General features: G+C 33.0%; 1 long non-coding RNA gene across 2 annotated transcripts; it reads left to right on the forward strand.

Annotated features, from left to right (window-relative positions):
• Positions 1–13843: 13843 nt before the first annotated feature.
• LOC122584665 lies at positions 13844–16426 on the forward strand. 2 transcript variants are annotated; one of them, XR_006321574.1, is made up of 5 exons: positions 14271–14456; positions 15044–15159; positions 15429–15590; positions 15691–15741; positions 16084–16426. It is a non-coding gene; the product is annotated as an uncharacterized LOC122584665 (long non-coding RNA). The 2 variants fall into 2 exon arrangements; XR_006321573.1 differs by having other exon boundaries at positions 13844–14456; positions 15429–15741.
• The last annotated feature ends 1897 nt before the right edge of the window (positions 16427–18323 follow it).

Here is an 18323-nt window from a genome sequence, read left to right on the forward strand (position 1 = left end):
AACGTCTTGCCATGGAAACGAACAGCCGTGGTTTCCGAACATATAAGGGTCGAATTTGGGTACCATTGCTTGATGGTAACCGAGAATTGATCCTTAAAGAAGCTCATAGGTCACGATATTCAGTTCACCCCGGTGTTACAAAGATGTATGCTGATTTGAAACCTATTTATTGGTGGCCAGACATTAAGGGTGAAGTCGCACATTTTGTTGAAAGATGCTTGACTTGTGCAAGGGTAAAAGCTGATCACAAAAAGCCATATGGAATGTTGCACCAATTGGAGATTCCAGAATGGAAATGGGATCATATTACTATGGATTTTGTGACCAAGTTACCAAGAACTCCAAAAGGAAATGATATGGTATGGGTTATTGTGGATAGGTTGACGAAGAGTGCTCATTTCTTAGCAACACGTCAAGATGTACCATTGACCAAGATGGCAAAGATGTACATAGATGAAATTGTCGCCAAGCATGGTGTTCCTTTGTCTATTATTTCAGATCGAGACATGAGGTATGTATCTAGTTTTTGGAAAAGCCTTCAATGAGAATTAGGTACTAGAGTAAACTTGAGCACCGCCTATCATCCTCAAACTGATGGGAAAAGTGAAAGAACAATTCAAACGTTGGAGGATATGTTGAGGGCTTGTGTGTTAGAGTATGGTGGAGCATGGGATGATCATTTGAAGTTGATTGAATTTGCTTATAATAATAGCTATCATACAAGTATTGGGATGCCACCGTTTGAAATGCTTTATGGTAGAAGGTGTAGGACTCCAAGTTATTGGATGGAGCCCGGTGAAAAGCAAATTACAGGTCCCAAAATTATAGAAATCACAGCTAAAAAAGTTAATATTGCAAAGGAAGCACTTCGTGTACCTAGAGAACGACTGAAAACTTATGCCGACAAGAAAAGAAGACTGGTTGAGTTTGAAGTTGGTGATATGGTGATGCTGAAAGTTTTCCCTTGGAAAGGAGTTATTCGTTTTGGGAAGAAAGGAAAGTTAAGTCCAAGATTTATTGGACCATTTAAGATTCTTAAACGTATCAAAGATGTAGCATATCAATTGGAATTGCCTTCAGAATTGAATGAAATTCATAACACATTTCATGTCTCCTATTTAAAGAAGTGTTTAGCGGAGGAATCTAGTGTTATTCCCATTGAAGATGTGAGCATTGATCCGAGGAAAAGAATGATTGAAGAACCGGTAGCAATACTTGGAAGGAAGCAAAAGAAGCTACGCCGGAAAATAATTGATCTTGTGTTGATCAAATGGAAGCATAACCACAGTGAAAGTATGACCTGGGAAACCGAATCCGTGATGAAAGAGAAGTATCCAGAATTGTTCATTTCTGAGGTGATTCCGGGGACGGAATCCTCTTAAGGGGGAGGTAATTGTAACATCCTAAACTTTTCGTGTTTGACTATTTGATCTTCCGTTAGTTAACGTTAGGTTCGTTAGGTTATGTGTCCTATATGTAATTAAATGATTTAATGCTTATATGTTTAATGTGCAATAATGTGAATGTGATGTTGAATGAAAGTAATCAAAGCGACGTTTAAGTAATTAGGTGCTTGTTAGTGTGTTAAGACTCGGGGGTAGAAAGATAAGCTAAGAAAGTTAAGTTTAGAACTTGAGGGGTCCTAAGTGTAAGATTTGTAATGGATGGCCAGGGATTAGAGGGCAATTAAGAAGCCCTAATTTCCACAAATCTGCTGTATCGTGTGTGTGAAAAAAGCCCTAGCCAATCCCCTTCCCTCTCCAAGCAAAGATCCATTCGTTTCGTGCCGTTTTGATCAAAGTTTTGCTTATATTTTAGATCCCCATCATCAAGTGCAGGTAATATAGGTATAATCCTCTTTGAAATCTGATTATTTGAGTCATAGATGAGTATTCAACCCAGGCCATGGGGTGTGGGTTGGGTTATTTGGTTAAACGTTTATCGATTTCATGTATTCGGGTGATACAATGATTGATTTATGTTGTAAAGGATTGAAGGATTGATTGGTGGATTAAAGTCATTAAAAGTGTTGTCAAAAAGGTCAATTTTGTGTCTCCAGGTCGGACCAAAGGTTTGAGATCGAAGAGGAATCGTTTAGATCAAGTTTGAAATTGAGTTTGTTGGTCGACACCCCAGGTGCGACGCACCAGATGGGTGGTGCGACGCACCACAGCCCAGTTTTGAAAAATCGATTTTCGTTTGAAGCCCGATATGCGACGCACCAAGGGCAGGTACGCCGCATCTACAACTGACATGACATTTTGTTTGAAAAATGCGACGCACCCATAGGGTGGTGCGACGCACCAGTTGCCAGATTTCACAAAATGCTTTGTTTAGCTTATTTTTCGATCTTATACGCGTTCTAGGTTGTCGGGAGCACTTAGCGAGCACATTAAGATACTCTTAACTTGTTGGTAAGCTGTATTTAGGTAAGATACACTACTTTGACACGTTGAGGGTTCAACAAAAGATGGTTTTCATATATTAACTTTCCATTTGATATCTTGATCATTTATGGGTATTCGGGATACATGGGAGGTGACATGGGATATGTAAATGACCTTTGAGGCCTGATATGCTATAATATGAAATGATATTATATGAAATGAAATGGTATGCTATGTTTTGAGATGTATTGTATTGTGCATTTTTGTATGGCTTGTTCATCTAGTATACTAGACTCTTTAAGTTGCCATATCACGTGCATATTTAAGGGTCCAAACGTAAAAGATGTATATGTGCTAGTTGTTTAGGTTGTGTAAACACCTAAACCATATGATATTAAAATCGACCTCGTAATCTAGATGTGAAAGTGTAAAGCTTAACCCGTACTTGCCCTTGCCTGGCGGGTGTGTAGATGTGGTTGCTCGGGTGGCTCCTTGCAACATGGTCAAAGATGTGAAGAGTAATACGGGAGGTCTGACTCGCCCCATTTGTCATTGAACATACGGATTACTCCTGGATTGGCTTGCCATTCCTTAACGACATTGATGGACAGCCGTAAGGTTAATCTATCTAGGCGGGTGTGACTTATGTTACACTTAAAAGATGTTTAGATGTGATATGTGAAGATGTTAAATATGACTAGGCACCTTTAGGATGATTTATCCTAAATGAAAGATGATATATGCCAAGATGTGACGTTATGAGATGATATGTGCCTTGATGATGTAATACGACTTTTATATAATGTTTTAATTGGACAAATGTTTTCTAAACCTTATGTATTCTTACTTAGCTAATTCGTTAGCTAACACTTGTTTTTTTGAAATGTGTTGCTCCCTCAGGTTTAGCAAACTTATGATCGTTGATGAATAAAGAGCGAGGCATGGGTAGATAGCATTTGAAGATGACTATAGTTTACCCATAGTGGCTGCTCCTTTTAGACATTTGAATTATGTTTTGCTATTTAAGACTTGTAAAGACTTTGTTATCGGTTGTTTAATGTTGGGGAACCGATGAATTTCCATTTAGACTTGTTTCAATGATATGGCAAGTAACCTTTAATGAATAAACCAACTGAATTTATTGGTTTGGACTTTTAAATGTTTGATTCGCTTTCTTTGACACCGTTAGGTGAAAGTTTTTTGGAAATTCATGTTTTTAAATGATGGGTGTTACACCTTTGATGACAGAGATGGACTCAACGGAGATGAAAAGCCAGTCCATTGATGACATATATATGTGTGCTATTAGGGCTTGTTTGTTTTTTTAGCCATTAAGTGACTGAATTAATAAAGTGACTGATCGAATGGATAAATAATGTCTGTATGAATTAAGTCAGTACATTTATTTTTTGTTTATTAAGTAAAAAAACAAACACTTTTAATGACTTAATTAATTAAGTATTTGTTATTAAGTTACGACTTAATTATTAACCTATAAACAAACACCACTTAAGTGTGTTCGTATTTCTGGACATCCAAACATGTATAAAAAGTAAAAAAAATACAAAAAAAATTTCCATGTAAAATGTGAGCTAATAATATTCACTATCTTCTTCTTTTAAAAAAGTTTTTTTTTGTCATAATAATAATTATTGCTACAAAATCAATAAAATAATAAAAAATGAGAAACAAATAAAACACAAAGCAAATATAGGGTTGTTTAGATTATTAAAAAATCATTCCCTTAATTGTTATACACAAATGATTTAAAACATGCATTATATTATTCACATGACTTTATTATTATATTAATAAAAAATAAAGATGTAATAATTATTATAGTGAATAATAGTGATAATAACTTGAAAATTAACCTTACAAATACACACAATACAAGAATGTCTTGAGTATTCTTTGTATCTCATTTTTTAAATAGAATATTAATTTTTCAACTTTTACCTATCTTTCAACATAGATTTTGGAACATAATTAATAACTAATATAGAGGTTATATCATGAGAATCAAAGGATAACCAATCTTTACAAAATTTTCTTTCAATTGCACCAAACGTGCTTCATATCATACTACCACATCCAAAGCACGTTTGGTAGTTTATGGATGAAAAAAATGATTTCGGATCATCAACCTGATCAAAATCACCCTAATCAAAAACACCGTTGAATGGGACTTGGAGAAGAAGCAGAAATGGCCGCTTTAGAGTTACATCCTTTAAATGAGGAAGCCCTCAGAAGTGAAAGAACCGAAAAAACCATTGTCTTGACCTTAATCATAGCTTTTTTGAGCTTAATTTGGGTCTTCAATTTCTCTTTAGTTGCATACATAGAAAGGCTGTATCCTTGAAGAAAAATATGTCTACTTCTCGCGCGATCACGTTTATCATAAGCTGGTGACATGGTTGTAGCATATTTTCGAGTCTTAACTTGACCAAAAGCTATAGTCCTTCGTGTAGAAAAAGCCCTCCATCCACGAATCACTTTCAAAGTTTTCTCCAAGTGTTCGTATTCGTTGTAGCGGCGGCTTAGACGGCGGAGAGTTGTGGTTCTTACTATGGTGTTCATTGTTATTGTGGGGCTATGTGTGTGGTGACAAAGGTTTGGAGGATGATAATATATATTGAAATTATGGGTATATATATGTGGTTAAAAAAAGCAGCCACGATTGATTATGTTTTTTCCTCATTGGTGGGCGGGGTGTGTGTCTTCTCGGAAGATACTGTGTTAGAAAGGTCAAATTAGATCGGTCTAGAAGCTAATTTTATTGTTGTATACTATTTTTCAAGCCAAATCTATACTTCTATACTTATATATAAAAGAAATAGCCTATTTTATTTATAAAAATAGTACTCTATGCAATATGATTAATATATCCCTTATTCTTTATTTAAATCATCCTTTTTTTCACTAATTTATTTATTTCTACTAATTTACTTAAACTGCCCTTAATAAAATAAATTATATTCTTCAAGTATTAAAATAACTATACTAACCATTATATTAATTACATATACATTCACATCATTCGCCGCCGTCACCAGTCATCACCGCATTGTCGCCGCCACTGCTGCATTTGCACGGATACCATGCTAGTTATTTTTAAAGCTGGTTCGAATCATTTAAAAAATCTTACGTTTAAGCCTCGTTAGATATGATGTTAAAAATGACCGAATAATAGCTTCATGTCGAGTCCATCAGCCAATCGCTTACATCCATACTCTTACTTCCTCCCACATCACCCAAGAGATCGGCTCTCACTTCTTCCCAACTATACTTTTTTTTTCTTCTAATATTCACGTCACCTTCTACTCTTTTTTTTTTATTATTTCATTTTGCTTTTACACAAAATTAATAAAATTAGTACTTTATATTTAAAATTTTAACACATTGCATTTATCTATACTACATTTTAAAGCATTTGTTCCATTTAAAATTTTTTAATTTTTTCAACTTTTCAACAATGTACACCTATTGATACATAATGTACAATACATTTATATATTTTTTAACATTTTTCTCTCTTCTCAAATATCAACCACTCATTTTTCCCTCTCATTCATAAATCATTTTATTCCACTAATTTATTTAAAATCTTTTATCTTAAAAACCGTACATCGATAACTTATAAAAATTATCTGGGTGTTCTTAAAATTTCATGCTCTTTCATTAGAGATGTCATTAGATATACTTTCGACGAATTATCTGACTATCACACTTTATGACATATTACCTCCTATGACCTGTCACACTATATGACCTATCACCCTACCGTCTTATCGCCGCAACGCGTGGGTACTTTATCTAATATCTATATCTATATATAATTAAAAGTTCTATCATGGTAGTAGCAAAATTGACGCTTCCTTGACGTTTTATCGATGAGTACTTAATAGGGTTATTAAAATACTAAATAGAGTTAATTACTTTAGTAGGGTATATTTATGATTTTATTTATTTCATTATGTATTTTACACTCATATAATAGAGTGATTAATTATTAAGTATCTACATACATAATTAGTTAATGATAATTATTAATATATACTGATTATTAGTTTATTGCACATGCAATTATCGTGACTTAATAACAAGTTTATATTGTGTTATTATTGTGACAAGTTGTACATATATAAGAAAGCATGCAATAAAATCATATTGTAATTAAAATTTAATCAAGAACAAAAGTCCAGTAATCGAAATCAACAAGAACAAAAGCTCAGTTGATAAACCTATTACCCAAGCCAAATAATATCCATCCATTTTTTTAACCTTGTCGTTCGTTAAAAAAATAATCCCTTTTATTTCCTCTTTCTTTCTTTAGCTTAATTAAAATAAAAAAAACCTTTCATATCCTCTTCGTTTTTTTCCTTGATCGGGTGGTACGATCCATGGCTTTTTGCTTTCAAGTTCAATAAAACGGTCATTCAATCCTTTTAAGGGTAACCGGTTGCACTTTACAGCATATGAATGGTCCATTTTTATGATATTTAATTTAGGTCATGTTAGTTGTACATATCTTTCTTCCCCTTTCTATGTTATTTCAGATTTTCTCCGCCTTCCTATTTATAAAATTTTTCAACTTTTCATTTCACTTTATTTCATATTAAATGGGTTCCATTTTCAGGTAGGTTGATGATGATGAAGACGTGATTTGGCTTGCAACAAAGTTTGTTTAATCTATTTTTCTTTTAGAGGTATTTTTCTTTGACCTACAATTATATTATGGGTTAAATGGTTTGTAGGTGTTTGTTGCTTCATAACTTGATAAATATTATGGGCACTAATCTTATTTAAGAAGTCAATCATGATTATATTTGATTATTATTGATGATATAAAGTTTTGATATTTGATTATTCTTACAATTTGTGCAAGCTTTTTTGAAGAAAACATTTGTTGATCACTCTCTATCTCAAATCATTCACGGATATTTTCATACTGTCATCCGGTTGTATCTCTTGGGGTATTTTATTTTCTTCTTTGTTAATCCCATCAAAAAATTAGACAAAATGAAACTTGAGTGTTTACCAATCATATTTTTGTGGTTTATTTCATTATCGGTATGCCAAGGCATCTGGAAAATTGGTATACTTTTCCAACCCGATGCATTATCGGATGCCTTTTGAACAAGCAGCCCAAAATGAAGTACTAATGTTTGCACGTTTATTTCGTCAATAGTAATTACATATATTATACGAGATGTATCTGATCATAGTTAAAACATTTATGACGCCTCTCATTTTTTATATCGACTTTTGATTGTAAGAGTCTTTTTGTTTAGGTGACAATATCGGCTAATGGAGAACGAGAAAGATAGGTGAGTTGATTGCCAAGTCCATGGAGAAAGTTGGCAAAGAGAGTGTCCTTAAAAGTTTGGAAAGAAACTGTATGTGTTTTCTTACATTTGTTAAATCTCGAGTAGCTCTCCCATAAGATAGACATGGTCATTTCCCCGGGTTTTGATGATTTGACAAGCTGTATGGTTGTCACTTAAGTGAGAATTACCAATTGTGTGGTATGCAGACGGAGAAACGACGATCAATTGCTTATTAGCTTATGTTTAAACAATTATAGTGGTTGTTGTTTTGTTACATTTCGTAGTTAAAAATGAATTTTTATTTTTGCAAGATCCTTATATATTGATTATTGTTTGTAAATATGGGAGTTATCACAAATGGAAGGAGATTCTTTAAAAATAGTAGTGATTACGGGTTTTGGTAAAGCCAAAAGTAAGATTATGCATTTGTTAACTACTATGTAAACCCGGTGCATGATCAAAAAACTTCACCGAAGATGTGAGACTAACCAACTTATTCGGTCGTGCATCGCATAGGCCTTCACTCTAGTATCCTTATATATATAAAAGTTAGGTTTTGAACCATTATTAAATCTTAAATAATCTATCTTCATAATTATTGGTATAAGTCTAATAGCATAGTTTACGATTGTAACAAACATGAGTATTTAATTGTTGCTTAGTTATTATGTGTGTTATGAGTGTTATAGTAGGTTTATGTGCAATTGTTATAGTACTGATCATTATCATATTAATGACATTGGGAAATTGAAGTATTTCATATGAGAGAAAACGAAGCAACAAAGCCACAATTATTGAAGTAATTACTGGAACTAATTACCTTTAACAAGTACTTCATTTAACATAATGCACATATGACATGTGCATCCATAAATTAATTACAAAGTGACAAACAAACTACATATCAGTATATGGATGATAGATATTGTGAAAAATAGATACCATTTGTAGATCACGGCTACCAGAAGTGCTTTCCACTAGATGGGGTCGTGCACGAACATCATAGATACATATGTAAACATGTACGAGTAAAAAAATACATTGTTCATATAATATATGCCCCCTACTACGTGCTATATAATGTATAGATACAAACTAACTACATATCATAATACTTTGAATCCTCAACTCATTCTGGTTGTATAGAGGATGAAAAGCCCAAAAGATTATGAAAAGTCTTTGTTATAAATATGTAGGTGGTTAATGAGAGTTTATTGGTTTGGGGGTTATAGAATTTCATTGGTTGCTAAAGAGGGTCTATATATATATGTGGAATTCATTCTTCAACTCCAACTTTGCATTTTTCTCTAATAAAAAGTTAGTATTCATAAGTGTATATAAAGACAAAAAATATCTCTTCGAATGGGGAAGAGTAATGCTATTGTTGTAAAACAACCTAAGGAAAAGGATTGTATTTTTTTTTTTAACCAACTTAACAAAGAATCTAAGGGCCTTATTGTTGTCATGATTTGTAGGCGGTGGAATGTGATAAGTGTGAAGAACAAGTACATGAGTACCAACTTCATCATCTTGATGCTGTAACATCCGTCAATTCTAATCGTTTGATTTTCCGCTTAACTTGACCTATTTATATTATTAATGAAAACGTTTCGTTTGGGGACACTATGACTAGTGATATGCTTAACGGGTCAAACTGTCGACTTATTACATGACACGATAACTAACGTTGATTAATAAACTAGAAATGTAGATGGGTCAATCCATGGGTCTAACCATAACCCATGACCCAACCCTTACACCCATCCTCCTTACCCACCTTATCCCCCTCCCATCCATTCATTCTCCATCTTCTTTCTCTCTCTCTTTTTCTCTTGCAAGAACACATACACACTCTCACTCTCTCTCTAGATTTCCATCACTTTTAATGAAGCTTAAGCAAGATAAAAATAAAATAAAATAAACTAGAATAATAATCATCATATCAAAAATTTGGGTTTCAAAGTGTAAGAAAACACCCCTCTTTCGAGTCAATTTCGGGTTTGAGCACTTGATGAAGATTTTGGTAAGTTAAACTCAACCCATAGTTATCATTTTATGTTTATTAACTTGTTTCTAGTTGATTTTTCAAGCAAATTCGGGTCACAAATCGGGTAAAAACGAATTAGGGTTCAATTAGGGTTTGAAATGGGTCAAAATGGATTTGAGCAAGGATTTGATGTTATGAATCGAATCTAAGATGTGGGTTATGTTTGTTTATGTTAAATGATGTTAGTTTATGCTTCAAAACATTTCTTGAACCTTCCTAGATCGATCCTTGGGTCAAAAATGGAGTTTTGGGGGTGTTTGGCTCGAAATGTTGTTGCTGGTGCTGATTTGGGAGGGTTGCAGCACAACTAGTCAAGTTGCGGGGCAACTTAAATGCCTGTTTTTTTTGTTGCGTCGCAATTGGGGCTTTTAATTTCTCAGCCTAACTCGATCTTAACTTCTCATTACCGATCAAGGTGAGTTCCGTAGCTCCCTACTCAATTGAGATTCGGGGTGAAAAGTGTATACATACATGCTTGATTGTTTGATTGATTGATTGCTTGATTGGCTTGAGTTACGATCGTCTTACAACTTGTTTGATTGCTTGAATTGTCGGTTTGTCGGTTAGATGGATTTGTTGATTGTTTGGATTGGTTTGGCTTAATTGTAATGTTATGAACATATACGCATTGTTATACACGATTGGAGCGGTTTACACGCAAGCACACCCTATTTGGTACTTTAGTGACATGGTTGACATACGTTTGATATGCATTATGACATGGACATACATACTATGCATGATTCGATATTGGCACTACTTGTGGCCATTCATTACATGTATTTAGTATGCATCATATACTCATATGTCAGTTGGTTGATTATACATTCGTTTATGATTATGAGATGTGGTTAGGATAGTTGTACATATATGGAAGACGATGATACATTTAATGAATTTGAGATGTGGTGGGAAGGCTGCGGGTGACCCTATATATAAGCATCAATGATTCCTTAAATGTAAAGTCGTATGAAATGTATGTTCATGGTGGTTTGGATGATTTGTGGGATGAGAGACTTTACGCGCTTTACACGCAACTATACATATGTACGCGCTTTACACGCAACTATACATATTTTCGCGCTTTACACGCAACTATACATATGTACGCGCTTTAAACGCAACTATACATATGCACGCGCTTTACACGCAACTTAAACATATTGTCGCGCTTTACACGCAACTTATACATATTGTCGCGCTTTACACGCAACTTATACATATTGTCGCGCTTTACACGCAACTATACATATTTTCGCGCTTTACACGCAACTACACATATGATCTTATTCTGATATGACATTGTGACATGGTTAGTCTACATTGGATATCCGTTCCGACATATGCATACACACAATACATGACTTGGATATTTTCACCACTTGTGCTCATCTTTTACACGTGACTATTTTATGCCATGTATCCTTATTGTGATTTTACATTGTGACTATTGTTAATGGTTCCTTGTGAACCATTACTACGAACTCACCAACCTAGTGTTGACCTTGTTTAGTATACTTTTCAGGTAATCAAGTATTTCTTGGATGTGAAGTTTGATTGATACTTATGTTGGACTCGGGCTTGGTCTTTCGTGGATCAGGGATTCATTCGCCCATTGCTTAACTTTATGCTTAGGATCGATAGCCGTCTTTTAATTGTGCATTTTGTACTTTATATCGAGGTTGGATTAACCGGATCCCTTTTATTCATTTAGACTTATTCTGCGATAATTCCATGCATACGCTATATCTTTTCGGTAATATTTCGAGCCTAGCTCGGGGTGCTACAGATGCAAAGGTGTATAGGGCGGATTGTTTTCTATATAGATGTTTATAAAATGTTTGTTTTCCCTATTTTTAATTTAATAATATTCTTCCTTTGGCATGGAAATGTCCTTCATTGTTTTGTCAAGGCTTTGATTGCTTACCGTTTTAAGCCCTTGCTAGAAGAAGGTTGTTTGTACATGATGAACGACTTCACTGTGCTGTCGAATCCTCAGAAGTATAGGATTATGAAAGATGCTGAATTCATGATCGAGATTGATGGTTCAACTTTAGTGACAAAGCAAACTGATGACGTTGATAAGTTTATTCGACGCCCGTTTCAGTTGGTATCCTTTGAGTAGATTGTACCTACAAACAACAAGTATTTTGTTGGTAAGTTCTGTTTCTGTACTCCACATTCATAATATTATAGGTATGTTGAAATAATAGGTATATTTAATCAACTAATACTTAAAACAAACTGCTGGATTATTCAACCATATAATTATTTGAAACTGATTTAAGCTTGGTAGCTTTATTCATTTAACCCTTTTGTTTTGAAATTGGCCTTTGTAAACATCCTTGGGTATGTGACTGTTGTTGGACCGGCTTTATAAAAGTCAACATATAATATAAAAGTTGAGTTTTGAATCAATGCTAAATCAACATCATCTCTCTTCATAATTTCTTCTTACTAATGAGTTAAAGCTTTTATGTTAAATGACTACAAAAGGTTAATTATGTGTTATGTTGACAAAACCGTTTTAGGAATGTCATGGTCACCATATAGAATGGTTCAAATTAAAACATGCATTTAAATAAATCAAAAGAGACACTTATGATGGTTTAATTTTATATATATATGTATGTATGTGTATCTATATCTTTTTTTTATATCTATAGCTATATCTATATCTATATATAATATGAAAGTTGAATTTGAAATCAATTATAAAGCTACACCATCCCTCTTAATAATTGTAATGATAAAAGTTACTTATGTTAAATGAGTATGAAAAGCCTATCATGTGTATAAGAAAGTTAATTAGTTGCAATCTCTCATGTTAAATGAGTTTCAAGAGTCTTGGAAGTTAAATTGTTTTGCGCAAAGGAAAGTTATGTGTGTAAAACCGAAAGTATAAATATTTCTTCTTAAATGTTAAAAGTCAACTATGTGTGGAGGGGAGTTAATTACCTATACGCATGTAAGCTAATTAATAGCAATGCAAAAAGAAATTATATGTGTAGGAAAGTTAATGACTTGCAAAAGCTGTTTTGGAAAACCAATAGTTTTAATTGTTATGACTAAATCATTCGTCCTAATTACACATATACACAATTAATTTTTTAAACAAATTTCGAAAATTAGTGAGTGTATAAAGAGACAATATATACCAAAATATAAATTAAACACATTTGTTTTTTATAATCATAAAATTCATGGGGCCCATGTATTTTATTTAAAATTGAAACAAATATTAAAATATTTGTATGTGAGGGGTTCCTCATCTAAGCTTAGATGGGGAACAACCCCATACTCACTTTTCCCTATATATATATGTATTGTTATATATATTTTTTTGAATTCGATCGGTATTGTTATTCTATAATTTATTTATTACGAGATATATAGTATCATACGTGTGTGCATGTTATATTTTTAATTAGTTGAAAATCATTAATAGAGATGGTGTTTGGGTTGCTTAACCGTTGGAGGAATGCGAGTAAGTTATTAATTATATAAAATAACTTATTAATGAGAATTGATAATCATGTTAGTTTTGAAATGCTTTCGGTTGTAATTCTAAACATTTGTGTATTTTTTGGAGTCTATAATAGACAACGCACCAAATTTTTCCCCACCACGACCCTGCAATGTCTATAGTATCTCAGTCTTAAAAAAACTAACCTTATCAGTGGAAAATGTATTAGAAGTTGCAGAAAAGCATAGTGAATATGTGTTTTTAGACCGGTTCCTATTTACTTGACAAATTAAACATCTACATGGAATAATTTAACTCTCCAACAAAACCAACCAATTCAATCATGAAAATAACTTCCCTTCATCTCCGCTGTCTAACGGACGGGTTTTAATCTCTCGTGTATATAAAAATTGAGTTTGTGAAACAAATTTAACTTTAAATCTTCTCTCTTATTAATATACCTTATTAATGATTCGATGATTCGAATATGTCATGATTTTGATATTAGATGCATTACTTAATGAGGCTCATCTATAAACCCTTATAAAGAGTATTAGGTTTTAAATATTCAGCATATTTTTTATTCCGAAAATACCCCTGTCGAAACAAAACCATTCCGCACGCTCTTCATTCCACCCATTCATTATCTCTTCTCTTCTCTGCCAACCTTACTCACACACACAAGTGCACAACAACACACATATCTCTCTGATTCTGATTTTGATTTTAATCCATCATCGCACAACCGTCAATCATCATCAGCGCCTTTGAATTCTGACCGTCGCTACCCGTCTCCCAACTCCGATCATCACCACCAACGCCATGAATTCTGAAAAATATCACAAACCACCGTTTTTAATCACACGACCACCGTCATGAATCCCCAAAACCATCACCACCGACCCTGTCAATCACCACCGCTGGCATCGATCCCCAACACCGCCGCCGCCATCACCATATTTCAGGGTTTCATAAATTTTTGAAAAATTGATCTCCTTTGAAACATAACTTCTGTTATATTATTATTATTATTATTATTATTATTATTATTATTATTATTATTATTATTATTATTATTATTTTAAATTCATTTTTCAAATTCATATGTACCGATCTTTATTTTTTGTGTATGTATATGTTCTCTGATGTGTTGATGATGGAAAAATGATGACTACCTCAGGATGATAAGCCCATTGTCGTCAAGACTTTGTTGCCCACTTAAAAAGGTAATATACAAAAATTCACATTCATATGGTTGTATTTGTTCTTATACAGAGGTACCAATCCTAAACGCAGCCAACGATTGCTTTGATCTTTTTGGTCTCTTTTTTTTGTATCTAAATTTATTTTATTACTATTTTAAATTCCTTTTGTTTAATGTCTTAGAGCTGGGTAACTTATTGATTAAATATAATATTGAATTTGCAATGATTGCGTTGAGTGATATGTTATTGATATAATATATGTTTATATGAGAGACGAATTGAAACTTTCTTTTGTGATTTTTTTTGTTTGATTATTGTTTACTGTTGGGTAGACATTCGGAAAGTGGTGAACGGATGGAATTAGGCCCATCAATAATTAAAATGAGGCTCTTAGTATTCGCCCAGTTATTATAAAAAGGTGTCGTTCATAGATTTGTAACTATGGTCTTAATTTAAAATGAATTTTTAACTTGGTAATAATGTTTCAGAATATATGTGTGTTTGTTGGTTAAAAGAAAGGGTGCATGGTGTGTTTAGAAAATCAAATAAGTAGTTGAATTTTTAAAAATGGTTAAGCTCATGTAGTCCCCAAATTTTCGTCTATGCAGACAAAAAGCTTATATGATTGAAAAGAACAATGATGTTTATGGGTTCACAAATGGAAGCATGATGGAGCTGACTAGATGAGGACCTCAATGGCATTCATCGGCACAAGATCAGTAAGGTAATTATATGTCATTTTTCCAACTTAATATCCATGAGTTTTTATGTGCTTTTTTGTGATTTGCTTTATCGTAATTATATGTCAAAATGTCAAATGCTACCGTCTTTCACCCAGTATAAGTTATTTCTACTGAGTATTATTTACAGATGTATCTATTAGGCCGTTCCAAGACCAAAACCGTTTTCATGAACTTATAAACTCATGTTACTTTGCTTAGTATACCATTAAAGTAACATGAGCGTGTCATTGAACACTCTTAATCTTTGCAGGTATGGGACATTTACAACAGGTGGTTGTGATGGAACAGGAGAGGCCAATGCAGCAATGTCACTTCTGATACTCTATTAGCCTTACCCTTTTAGGCTTTGGCTTCGTTTTCCTGTCGATATATTTTTTCCTATAGCACATTGGTCTTTCACTTTTATGTACAGGTGGAAAATAATTGGTGAAGTTAGTGTAATTGTTTGTGGATCTACTGGTCCACCTATGTCTTCATGTATAGTTTAATGTTTTCTTTTACCGTATATTCAGGTTCCAGTTTTAGTACTGGTCCATCTCATGCGGCATGCTCATTTTATTCAGGTTAGCTTACTGTATCATTGTGAAAATTTCTTCTAGCTACCATCTAATTTGTAAATTTACTTTATAATTTGAGAATTAACAAAACCCATGTGGTCCTGTAGGATATTACACCAACTTTTGTGATCCTTTTGTCATAAGCAATATGACAAGGTGAAATTTATAGCATGCTTGATTAATTGGGTGAAACAAGGTGAAAGCGTTGGTAGTGAGAACTAGACGTTATTAATATCTATTACTTTAATACTGTATTTTAGGTTCTTTTATATTGGATCGTAACCAAAATATTAATAACAATGCTTTATTTTCAGTTTATGATTTTAGTGTTGACATGCTTGATTACAGGTCACTCGAACCGCAGGCCTTGGGTTGGTAGAAATACTTGAATGTCAAACCTTTGTCGTCGAAGATACCATGTGCTTGAGGTGCTATGTTGCCTTTTATTTGCATGGATGTAAGAGCCACCGATGAGTCTAGCCTTTTGTTTGCTGCACCATTGAATCCGGCCTTTTCTTTGGAGAATATACTTAGATCAACTGGGAAATTCTAAGCCTTTCTAGAATTTATCTTTTGTTACATGTATCTTTTAAACAATTAAATTGTTGGAATTTCTAACTGTCCATAATGCAAGTTTGTAGGAAGTGATTCCTTTACTTGAACAAAATAATTACATAGCCTCTTTGTGTTACACAAGCAGATCATTTTGGCCCGTTTCCCTTTTTAGCCACTTTTAATCTGATACGAGTACTTTCTTAAATAACCACCCGACCCATTCATAATGGGTGTGGAAATCACTATCTAAATATCATGGTAATTTTTACGAATCAATAGAGTGTTTGGTTTGTAATTATTGCCATTGCTTCACCTCGCATGTTTTATATTGTTATTACTGTTTAACCGCTGTAACGCACAGGCACCAGGCTAGTATTCATTAGTTAATGCGCTCCTTTGCAATTCCATTTATTACTAATGAAATGAATCAATTGAAGAGCATATATAACAAACGGCAAGTAAGTTTTCTCATATTTTTTTACCATTTCATATCCTTTCATTGTAGGTATCTATTAATAATTGGGATTGTTAATTCTTTCGCTAATAGATTACTTTCTGGTACAAGAGTGAATCAAGTTATATATTTCTTTTTATATGTTTATGAATCAGATGAAACAAGAAGAAGTGTCTATTTCTTTTTATATATTTCTGTTTATGAATCAGTGAATCAAGTATATATTTTTAGCTATATTATTTTTGAACCGGTTATTTTTTTTTCGATAAAAAGTCGTCACCCCTGGTTCAAAATTTTATAAATATGAATTACAGGCAATCTAGTTGAGTACTAGACTGACTTCAAAACCATGCACAAAAGTGCAACGTCCAACAAAGAGTGACAAATCAATCCAAAGAAACAAGAACTAGTAATCTAGTAATAAAAGCAATAAAAGATTACACATTAATAAATAATGAGACGGATGGTATAAAGACTTTTGTAAATGTTGTGTTAGTTGTTTTATGTAAAAGTGAGGTTGTTTTCAGCTGTTAGAAACTCTGTTTTGAGAAAAAGGGTCGAAAGTTGTTCAAAGTGTCAAAAGTGCGAAACCTGATAGGGACGACCTTTATGGATGGCCTTTGCAGAAACAAGAGTCTTCCTCTTCTATAATTTTTCAATATTTTTACAGAGACTTCGTTTGATTTTTTCGAGTCTTGAAACTTGCATAGTAGTCTATTTACACCATTGTAAGAACATTCCAAGTGTCTTTTCTTGATTTGAAACATCTTGATTTTTCGTAAAAATTGGCCGTATTTTTTAAGTATAATTTAACTAAATTGTGTTTCTTTTCTTTTCATGTTCATACTTTTGAGTCTAAATTGATTTGAGTCGTTTCATTATTGTTGTTTGTAATATTGTTGAATTTTTTTTTTATTATTATTTTCTTTTTGACATAGTGTCCATGTTGCACTTTTAACATTAAGTAGTTAACTTGAGCAAATGTGAAAGCAAAAGATGCCAAATAGGTTCATCTTATTATTATGTACCTAAAACTGTTGTAATTCATAGTGCAATAATTTTTATTCATGTCATGGATTATGAGTGATTGTATTAGCATTATTTAGATTGCATTTTAGAGTACTTTCAAGTTAACAACTCTTCAATATAATTATTTATGTTAATAAAGTTAAATGTGAATAAATTATTTTTCAATAGTTATATTTTTATCTGTTCTCCAAGATAACGTAGCCTTTTGAGTCTGTCACTCCAAAATTTTTCTTTTCAACCTTTTATTTAATGGAAAAAGTATATTGCAAAATAATGTTTTTTTTCCCGGTAAAAGGCCTTCACCCCTGCTAATTTTATATATCATCACAATAAAAGAACAGATAACTTATCTTAATGCCAAGTTGGCTTTACAAAACATCCACTCAGAAATGCGTCAAACAGAGAAAGGGTGTGATATGACACCCTCAACTATCAACCTAGCTAAGCTAATAAACAACGAAGAACGACTAGTGATACAAGAGAAACTATTTTCTAATTAATGAAAATGGTAAATCTCATGCTGTCAAGAATCTCTCCACACGTCTAGTTC

The sequence above is a fragment of the Erigeron canadensis genome, chromosome 1 (assembly GCF_010389155.1).
Source record: "Erigeron canadensis isolate Cc75 chromosome 1, C_canadensis_v1, whole genome shotgun sequence".
In the NCBI taxonomy this organism is placed as follows: Eukaryota; Viridiplantae; Streptophyta; class Magnoliopsida; order Asterales; family Asteraceae; genus Erigeron; species Erigeron canadensis.